Below are 11385 nucleotides of genomic sequence, written 5' to 3' on the forward strand. Positions count from 1 at the left end.
CCTATTGGAGGCGGTTGGAGAAGTGCCCCAATTGCTATACACCTATTGGGGCGGTTTGGAGAAGTGCGCCAATTAATATACACCTATTGGCGCTCGGATTCGGACCGCGACTTTCCTTTCTCGTCCTACCGATGTTGCCCTCCGCGCGCAGGCAAAAATAAGTTGCGCCCAACGAGTTTCGAACTCGGGACCTTCCGAGCGAGGGCGCAAGAGAACTGCCCTACTAACCAACTTCGCAATTGGTATACACCTATTGGGGCAGTTTGGAGAAGTGCCCCAATTGCTATACACCTATTGGGGCAGTTTTAGGAAGTGCCCCAATTGGTATACACCTATTAGGGCAGTTTGAGAAGTGCCCCAATTGCTATACACCTATTGGGGCAGTTTGGAGAAGTGCGCCAATTAATATACACCTATTGGCGCTCGGATTCGGACCGCGACTTTCCTTTCTCGTCCTACCGATGTTGCCCTCCGCGCGCAGGCAAAAATAAGTTGCGCCCAACGAGTTTCGAACTCGGGACCTTCCGAGCAGGGGCGCAAGAGAACTGCCCTACTAACCAACTTCGCTTCAACTGTTCTTGGTAGTACATTAGACACATATCATATTTAGTATATAACTAACACTGTGCCAGACTGAAAATCGAGAGTTCGTTGTGCGTACAGTCAACAACCAGCGAAATGAACCAGATATAACAAGTGAATCGTTTGTTCATTAATCCGGTTTTTATACTAGGATTCTCGAAAGGTAAATTTAATACGTGCAAAATTTTGAATTCTTTTTAATGGTAAATTTAATACGTGCAAAATTTATCAATCCCTCTGCCCGTAATTTATCAACGGTAAATATGAAAAGTTATCGATCCGAAAAGTTAATTTCATTTAGAATATTTTGGGAACATTTTTATCTCACAATTTATCAACCTTTCGCCCCATTGTTTATCAACGCTAAATTTAATAAGTTATCGACACGAAAAGCCAATTTTATTTAAAATATTTTTGGGAATATTATTAGCTCACAATTTATAAACCCCTATGTTCGTTATTTAGCAATGGTAAATCGTGAGAGTTATCAACCCAAAAAGCTAATTTCATTAAAAATATTTTATAAATATTTTAGCTCAAAATTTAACAACCCATATGCCCATTATTTAGAGACCCTCCTCTTTTATCCGAGCTTGGGACCGGCTACCGAGAATATGGTAGGCGGAGTTACCCCCAAAAGCTAAATAAAAAAATTCAGAAATATAGTTTGCATAATAGATACTGCGACATATATAGTCAAACAAGCGGCCGGGTAGCAAAATGACATAAACACACAATGGACACACACAAATTGTAGACTAAAACAATTATATCATATGATAAAGATTATATCATATGATATCAACTGAAACTTCAATACCACCACGGCCGTCCTGGTTGAAAAGAACGAGAACAACAATCCCAGATTCAAAGTTATACTCCTTAGCAAACTCCGAGCAGCATGAATCGAACTTCAGCCTTCCATCAGTAGTAGTGTAGTATGCACCCTGAGGGCGGTAGCCATAGTCATCAACAAAAAAACATGCCTCACCGCTTTCAGAGATATTCAAGGACCTAACAACTTCCTTCGGTATACGCTGAATAATAAAAATTAAATTATATATGGGAAGGATATAAAGAATAACTAAGATTACATAAAAAAGGAGAATTATACCAGTCCATTAACTCTAAAACATAGCCAGTTGGTGGTTTCTTTCCATGATAAGCCCCAATTCTTGACCCTTAATCGTAAAAAATCTTCGACCAACAGGAAGCCCCAATTTCGTAACCCTGACATGATGTCAAGATTGCTCCCGAATAAGAAGAAGAAGAACAAGATCGAACTTAACAAAGAGTAAGAGAGGAAGAGTACCTTCTTGTTGTTCTTCTTCCGCCAGATCTCCATACCGCCCTGCATCTCCCCATGAATCTCTCCGGATATCTCCTCCTCAAGAACATGGCCGGCAGCCGGGTGCTCCACACAGATCTAGCCGGGACACTTCTCCTCGAGGGGCGGGGTCAGCTTGTTGCGAGCATGTAGCTCCTGTTTCTTTGTTGCGCGCATGTAGTCTGCTCCGTTGTAATTTTGAGCGCACTCAGTAGAGATAGTCTACGCGTTTATATGTTTCATTTTTTGCTCGCGATTTTTTTCTAAAATTGGATTTTAAAAATGTTCAAATTAAAAAATTGTTTGAATCTAAAAAAAATGTTTGAATATGACAAATATTCGAATTAAAAAAATTACATATAAAAACTATTCAAATTTCAAAAATGTCGAATCTGAAAAAAATAAATAAAAAATGTTCAACTCCAAATATTGCTCGAATCTGAAAAATGTTCGGATTTCAAAAATATTTGAATTTCAAAATGTTCTAACTAAAAATTGTTTACATCTAAAAATTGTTTAAATCTAAAAAATATCGAATTTCAAAAATGTCTGAATCTAAAAAGTGTTTAAATTTAAAAATGTTCACATCTAAAAATAGTTCGAATCTGAAAAATGTTCGATTTCACAAATATTTAAATTTCAAAATGTTCAAATTAAAAAAATGTTTAAATCTAAAAATTGTTGGAATCTAAAAAAATTTGAATATAAAAATATCTGAATCTGAAAATGTTTAAATTAAGAAAATGTTAAAATACAAATATTGCTCGAATCTGAAAATGTTCGGATTAAAAAATGTACGAATCTGAATTTTTTTAATTTTTTTAAAATAAATCTGAAAATAGTTGTATGTGAAAAATGTTTGAATTAAAAAACTGTTCAAATTCGAAAATACTTCAGTATTTAAAAACTTCGAAAAAACTCGAGAATTTCAAGCTTGAAAAAAGTTAAAAAAAATGGACTAGAAAAAATCGAAAACCGCTAAAAAACCAAAAAAAAAGTCAAAAATCATAATAAACTGTAGAAAACCGGAAAAGGAAGACACTGTCGTCGTTAATGGGCCAGCCAGGAATCAGTACTCCCTGTGCGGCGCTCCCGATCACTCCCGCTATGAGCGGAGAATAGGAATTCTCGGCACGGTACCCGCGCAGGAAATGATGGAGTTAGGGTTTTATTCCTAATAGAATTAGGGTTGCATTTGGAATTATGGAATTATGATTTCCTATTTGTCATATAATAAATTGATTAGCAAATTGAATTCAGTAAATCCTAAGTTCAAGTTATTATTGAGTCAGGCATTTATATCATTTTTATCATTTAAAATAAATGATAAATAAGGTAAATGCAATTAAGGGTTTTAAATAGTAGTTGAAATAAGGGTATATCTTTTAATTCTTTTCTAGGTTTTGAAATTATATGTAGAAGTAATGATCAATTAGGGTTTTCATATGATTAAACATAACCACAAAGAAACAATTGTTGTATTATATGAAATTTTTATACAAAGCAATATTTACTTCTTGATGTGAAAAATAGAAACAAGAAAATTATATTTTTAGAATTTAGGTCTTAATAGTTTAAGATTTAAAATTGGTCTTCTAAAATTTAGAGGAAAATTCATATTATTTTTCTTTTGATTTTAAATTATTTGTTTTAAATTACTTTTTATTATAGAGTTCATTTGCTGATACTCACTTTTATTTATTGGTGGTGTTTTTTTAAAACAACTTAAATGTTTAAAAGGTTTTCCCTAAAAAATAGACCAAATTGTCCGTTGGGTTGGCCCAATGGCCTGGCCAACCAGGCCCGGCCCAACCTGGTTCGACCGAGTCGGTCCGGCTCGGTCGGGTCAACCCCGAGTCGACGCACCCCCACACGGCCTCACTCTCGCCGTCTTCTCCTCCTCTCGTTGAGCTCTCCATGGCCTGGCCGCGCCGCCGCTCTCTCCTGGCCGCGCCGCCGCTCTCTCCTGGCCGCCTCCGGCCCTCTCCAGCGCCGGCGAGATGGGGCTTTCGTCCGCCACCGCCACAGCACCACAAACCCACACGATTCCTCTCCGCGTCCTCGGTCGCCGCCGCCTTCCGACGAGCTTCCGCCCCGTGCTCGATCGGGCACAGAGCTCCAGCATATTACCCCCGATCCGGGGAAGGTCCGACACCCAATTCGATCCAGAACCCCCCAATTTCGTCTAGGGTTTGGTCTCGGGCCGAGGATCTAGGGTTTGCCGGCGGAATTTTCGGGCAATTCGCGTCGATTGCTAGGGTTTGCGCGCGCGGATCATGGCCGCGGGCCGCCGCGGTGGGTACCGGGGCTACGAGGTGGCGAGGGAGCGGGAGTCCGATCTGGGGGCTTCTAGGAGGGACAAGGAGTACCATCACCGCCAACCTAGCCGCCACCGCGACTCGGATCGTCGTCGTGATGGCGGCCGTGGCAGGGACCGGGAGCCGTCAAATGGGTACGGCCACCACCGCTCGCCGCACCTGCCGCCACCGAAGAGCCGCCCCTCTGGGAGGAGGGAGGAGAGGGAGCCCGGCGAGGTTTCCAGCGGCAGTGGCTCGGAAGAGTCTCGTGGGCGCCCTCTGAAGGCAAGGGAGCCGAGCCTGAATAGCGTTGCTGGAGTCAGTAGTGAGGGCGGTGTGCGTTCCCCTAGTAGGAAAAGGAAGCACTCACCGATTACTTTGGATAGGAATGGATCTAAGCCCTCTCCAGCGTCAGGTAGTCCCTCGGTGAGCTCATTCTTCTCCTCTCTATTCCTCTCATGTGTTCTATGATAAATTGGTACAGGTGATGTGGTCGTAGTTTTATGAATATGTGCTCAGCGATTGTGATGTTGTTGGTGGGCTCCTAGTCGTGGTCTATAGGTTGTAGTGGTATAGATAACATGGTCTCAAGTAAATTTGGCTATAAGCCTCTGCCCAAATATTCCAAACAATCTGTAAGTAATCTGCTGTCGTGTACATAGGGATTACACACATTATTTACCTCATATAAAGGTGTAAGTGATGTGCAAGAGTGTATGCATACAAGAAATATGTGCTGGAACATATACGTGAGTTATAAATGTTTGATTTGTTGTCTAACTAAAGATATAACAGTAAATCTTGTTATGCAAGTCTGAGTGTGTGAATAATATGCTTGAGCTGATGTTAATTTCCTGGTTCATACATAGGCATGATATAAGTAGCTATTTGATATTTTCTTGATGGGATTTATTCCTGGTGAGGTTAGTTAGTGTTCTTAGAGTGTTTAATTTCTGTAATTAATGGTCTGGATTCGTTTTTTTGATGATCACAAGATAATAGTAGCATGTGTAAATTAGTTCTTGGTCAATTAAATACTCCGTACTTATTCAGATGGTTTCCAATGTTCCTGGTTGTGCTTTAATTACTGGTTGCTGCTGGTGGTCATTTGATCATGCATATTTACGATCCGATCATGGGATTGTATTTGTGAGTGCAGGGTGGTGATGTCTCGATTTCGGACTGAACTTATGCTAGATAGATAGACTGTTATGAGCAGATGCTATATTTTCTTTCTTAGCACTGCCTGTGATGCAAAGGCTGAGTCAGTGCTTTCAAATAAGAACAGATACTAAGATGTGCCTTTAATTCTCTATGATGTGTTTAGCATAGCACTTCTATGCCAATCTGAGAGAAATCTTTATTCCACTGATTATTTGTAGTTTATGATCTTGACTTGCTACTCTCTTTGTTTGCACAAATACCCATGTGCCATCTGCTAGCTTGGAGTTACTCTGTGGTGCCCCACAAGAGTGTACACAGAGTAACAACATACTTAGCATGATTTGGTGTTGCAGGTGTTTTTGTGTGATGTTTTAGATAGGCTCTGATCATAGCTGTGTAATATAAGGATGTTTCTTGATCGCGATAGATTATTATTTTGATATGTACTTGTTCCGATACCACTGAAGCAATACCTCATGACACTTGTGTTGTACAGAAAAATTGTTTGAAAGGGCTGGTGATGAGTTCTGGTAGAAGCATTGTCCTGGTCTTTCGATAACTGGAAATGCATCGACAAGCATGTGAGTTATCCTACTCTATTTTTTTTTGCTTGCTGATCAGGGAGCCAGTTATTTTTTTATATATCGCTTCCTCTTAGATCCTGGAATAAATTAACTCTCTTATATTCATTACTTCTACCATACATTTTGCCGAGAAACTTTTTGATAGCTTAAAAATGGCAAGAAAATTTGTTCTCTGTTCTACATTTTACTTAACAGTGATAATAATCATGTTAATGCCTCGTGAACCATACATTGAATTCAGTTTCACCCTATCAAAAATATGTAGTGCAATTGTTTTAGTTGCTACGAACTCTGAATCTAGAGGTGACATACTGACCATTGTGTTTTTATTCTCTTTTTTTCTTAAAGGGTGTCGGTAATGTGAGAATTTGTTGGTGAACTATAGATTGGAGTGCTTCCTTAATTCAGATCTTTTATGTAGTTGTAGAATCTCGTGTGAGTTATTGTCAGACAAGTTGACACCACTGAATCTTGCGAATCAGAGACATTGTCATACTCCTCACCTGAAATCAGGGAGCTCATACCAAACCCTTAATTAATTGATCTCGTGTGCATTTTTTTCACTTACCATCACACACGTTTAGATGATACTATGGAAGCAACTGCTTGTTGCTTTCCATGGAGAGCATAGACTATTCTTTTTGAACTGGTGCATAGAATTCGAACTCATTTGGACAGATGGTGTGTGGAGACTAAACTGTTATATAGGGAGTGGCACTTACTTGACTGGAAAAAAATTATGGTCAGTACTACCTCTGCTTCCCTTTACTGTACCAATTCTTAAAAACTAATAAGCATACATACACCGAATTAGCATATATAGAAGCCTGAATTGCCAAATTAATGTTTTTTAGGAGATATCAATCAAACAGGTGATAAGAATTCCACGTGTCTATGTAGCGAGTTTAAATATGCACATAATGTATGACATGCTTTTCAAAAAACCAATCTTACACGGTGATGGAAACCAGAGAACATAAGTATAGAACATGAGTTATGAATTTCAGAAGAAGGGGACATGAATTCTGCCTTATTAATGTGATTTCAAATAGTTAGAATTTGAATAACTGTAAAGTTCAGTTAAATATACAGAAGTGTGATGCAGTTCTTGACTCGTACCTTTTAAGTGTCTAGATCATAAATTCTGACAACAGAACTTGTGGAAGCAAACAGATTTTTCTTAAGGTAGACAAGTACACCAATCTTGATGATTCCTAATATGTATATTATGTACTTTATAAAACCAAGTAGTGATGGAATGCAATAACTTTTTTTTCACACTGCTCTATTGCCTTCCAACTCCCATTCCATAATTGCAGTCTTATCCTTCAAACAATTCTTTCTATCATTTTGCTGCTTGCAGTTGGTTATATAATTGCTACATTGTATATACAGTAGATCTATGTTAGCGATATATTGCCTTATACAACAACTTGTATGTCATGTAGGTGCCCTATGCGGAAGTCTTTAAACATGTTTCATCGATCCTCAAGGAGTATGGATTTTGCCCTACTGGAGATTCCTTGGACACTATAAACCTGTACGACTCTTTGTATTGCTTCACACAATAGTTTTCTATGTTAATGAACTGTTTTTTTGCTGATTATTTATTTTGTCTTCCATTTCTTGAAGCCGGCCTTATGACTGCACAAAGTCAGGTGGAGAGTCATGCAAAGGTGTGTCTGCCTCAAGTAATTCTTTTTTACATTAGTAAACTGAGTCCTAATCTCTCCCTTTTTTTTGAAATGGATAATAGTGCTTACAGATGCAAACAAGGCAGTTACGGAAACGGCCAGTCTGGAGGCTACAGAGGAAAAGGTATAGATAATCAAATCTGGGGTTAATCTTGTTTTGGATAGAGTGATGGTGTTTGGTAATGAGTAATGATATTATGGCAGCAAAAAGAAAGAAATCTATAAGAATATCTGCCCTTTCCTTGTTCTATTTTTTTATTTTACGCCAACTTTTTTTAAAAAATATAAGGAAGTAATTTCCCCCCAAATTGACAAATCCCATTAACTCTTTCAGATACATCGTATCTTTGTTTTAAGTCCTGTTTTCTTGACTTGACTGCTCATCATGCCCTAATCTTGAGTCCAGGTCACAACTGTTGGGAATGACAGCCTCTCCCTTATGGCACGGCAGAACACTCCACAAAGAAAGGTAACCCATTATTACCTTAATACTGATTTTCGTGCAGCAGCACCAAGCAGCTTTGCCTACACCTTATAGCAGCACGGATGGTTCATTAACTAGAGCACAAAGTGATGGTTTCGGTGCTGCAAAGCTGGGCAGCTTTGTAGCAGTTTATTCAGCCAAGAAAACAAGTATTCGCGTTCTAATGGACTTTGGTTACTGAACCTGGACAGGTTCAAGCTGCTTCTAGTGCTCATTAAATGAGCTACAAAATACCTAGTGTGTGTTCACACACATGTATAGAACTAGATTTTGCTACTAGAACACCCATGCAAAAAAATAGTGAACAAGACTTGTCTTTACGGATGGGAACTCTATTTATCTAGGAAATCATTCATATCTGGTGCACTATACATCCACCATGGTTGGTTTGCCTTCCTTTGAAGCAGAAAGAAATAGCTTGTTTGGCACTGGTTTGAGTTGCCTCTAAATGCATATGCATATCACCTATTGCAATGCCATGGCATCCCAACTGTGCAATAAAAAGTAGGCTTAATTAAGCTTAATAATTAATACTAACATAACCGAACTGTGTAGGTTCCAAGTAACATCAACATTGGGACTTCGCAAAGGGGGCTTGCACATAATTATTATTTTGAACACCTTAATGTTCTTGAATGATCTGTTGCATCTGAAATTTATTTGGTCCATATGCGAAAGATTCTGATAGAAGTTGCAGTGTAATATAATCGTTAGAGTCAATAACAAAAGCATCTTCCAGTTTCGATGTTTGCGCCATGCATTGTGCTGGTTCAACAGCTTTTTATGTTGCTTAAGCATGCTGCTTAAGTACTGCACTGCAGTAACATCATTCATGGTGCTGTCTGGAAGTATGGATGTGTTTCTGTTTTTATTTTATTTTATTATTATGTACCTCTGATGGAATATTTGACAGGCTGTGAGAAAGAAAGCAGGCGGAGGATGGGATCCCACGTATACAAAGAGAAGTTTTTACCCTTATTGGAGATCAGTATTACTAGCCCGGTTTCCTGTGAAGGTTTATCCGGCCTATGCAATCTCAGATCCTAGGTCTGGGCTTAAACCTGGACAACCCCGTGTCTGTCTGAGTAAAAAGTTAATGCCCAATGGATCTAGTCCAACTCCATACTGTAAACTTGGTCCTGTGCAAAGAATCTCGCCACTTACAAGCAATAATCAAGCCAGAAGGTGCTTTGCCACTGCTGCTACTGGTGCATTCAGGCTCTTGAAGATGCTGAAGTAGATTAGAAAGGTATGCCAGGAGTTTCTTCTCCCTGTACCAAGTTTTTTTAAGCAGGCCCCACATAAACACATGGGAAGAAAGAATTTTCGTGATGCACCTTTAACTTATAAGATTATGCGTTGATATTTCATTAAGGATTGGCGATTTGCTTGATAGGGTATATTCTATCTGTTCTTTTCCCCGCTGTTGTAAGTTCATAGTCTCCAGGTTTTTGTACTTCAGGGCCTACACCAAGCTTGGTTATGTTTGCTTGCTTGGCAATGAGCAACCCTGTTGTTATTTATTTGACTGGTACATGTGAAGATAATTCAGATGGCAGTGACAGCTAAATCCTTGTGGATGTGAAGCAATAGAGATCCACATGATTTCTAGTACTTTATGTTAGAGACTCTCAGCCCTGGGAAATATACAACACATTTGATCCTACAGATAGGATATTGTTAATCAACCAAACATCCAACTTTCTAATGCAGTTTTCTCAATAAGATTTTTTTTAATGCAGTGGGTAGTTAGCCAGTGCTCAATGTGGTGCTGCTCCATTAACTAAACCATGTTAAAGCTGCACTCACAATGAGCAGATCACTGACATGGAGTTGGGTAGCGGCTCACCCACATGGAGTTGAGTAGCGTTGAACTGCTTCAGTCTCCTGCACAGACATACCTTTGTGTTCAATTATTAATCCTTAGTAAGATCTTGGTTGGTAGGTGGGGACGTGGGGTTCATTCACGTTTGCATCGTAGTAGGTTGATAATTGGATGTGGAGATGCAATCTTACCTTAAACTTATGTTCTGTGCCGACCTCTTCAGTTTCTACTTCCAGTTGATTGCCAAAGGAAATCTGGTGATCTCTAGATTGAGTGAAAAATGATAGGCTTGAACTGAATTTTCCAGCCGAACAATGCGTCAATGTGCCTGAACCTGGTGTGTTACAAACGTTGCTTGTGTTTTTAGTGCAGCTGATCAAAGTTTGCTGCTAAAAAATCTTCTAAAAAAAGCATGACGTGATCAAACAACAATTTGAAATGGTATACCAGAAATGACTAGAACCTTCAGATTTCTAACTTATTTTCTGATTTTTATTGTAGATAGTTGACAATCTTTTAGGGGACTATAATTGGAGTATAATTGCTTCAGTTTTACTGCTCTATCTTACTACCGTTTTGGTTATAGGTTAAACTGTCTCGGCAGATTTCATTGCATTACTGTAAAATCACTCGATGTTTTCATCTGCTGTGAATACAATGACCGATATATAATTGCTCCTCTGCATTTCGATGGGAATATTAGTTGTTTGATTTGTTTTGTGGATCTACAGTTCTTGACGATGACACTTGCTTGAACAAAGACCAGGTTGTTTGGTCTCTCATTTTTCTCAGAGCAATATTCTACTATGTGAAGTGAAGTTGTAAATAAACTATTCTATGAAATCTGTTTTGACCAGTCACAAGTTTGTTGTTTTGTAAAATATGTTCTTATGATATGCAAGTCATGTATTTGCCAATAAAAAATGGGATGTACTGTATTTTGTTTAAACTACTGATTTGTTGTTTCTTTTCTAGTTCAAATGTTCATCATGTTGTGGTCGTGGCACATACCCCGGAAGCAATTCAGTTCGCTCTAGGCCTTACCGGTGGCATTGTTTATGTCATGATTGGAAGGTTGCAGTTTTTACTTCAACTTTTAGTTGAAAACCTGATATTTGGAATGCTGTGAAGTTACATGTATTATGATTTGTTATGACGTGATATATAGAATTCTGGATTATGTATATGTATTTGGATTATGTGCATTCATTGTTGTTTATATCTGCCTTTATTGTTATATTGAAGAATTTTTCTAGATTTGCCTCTAATTGTGTTTTGGGACAATTCTTAGAGTTGTCTCTAATTGTGTTTTGGGGCATATCTCAAAGTGCCCCTAAAAGCTTTTTTGGGCAGTTCTGGCCCTAAAGACCTCCTGAGGCAAATCTCAAAGTGCCCCTAAAAACATTTAGAGACAAAACTCGAAGTGCC

At 38.8% G+C, this 11385-nt stretch overlaps 1 long non-coding RNA gene across 2 annotated transcripts; it reads left to right on the forward strand.

Moving 5' to 3' along the window:
- The first annotated feature begins 9265 nt into the window (after window positions 1-9265).
- On the forward strand, window positions 9266-11180 carry LOC124661815. 2 transcript variants are annotated; one of them, XR_006990298.1, is made up of 2 exons: window positions 9266-9381; window positions 10933-11180. It is a non-coding gene; the product is annotated as an uncharacterized LOC124661815 (long non-coding RNA). The 2 variants fall into 2 exon arrangements; XR_006990299.1 differs by lacking the exon at window positions 10933-11180 and adding an exon at window positions 10459-10900.
- The last annotated feature ends 205 nt before the right edge of the window (window positions 11181-11385 follow it).

This window comes from Lolium rigidum, chromosome 6 (genome assembly GCF_022539505.1).
Source record: "Lolium rigidum isolate FL_2022 chromosome 6, APGP_CSIRO_Lrig_0.1, whole genome shotgun sequence".
Lineage (NCBI taxonomy): Eukaryota > Viridiplantae > Streptophyta > Magnoliopsida > Poales > Poaceae > Lolium > Lolium rigidum.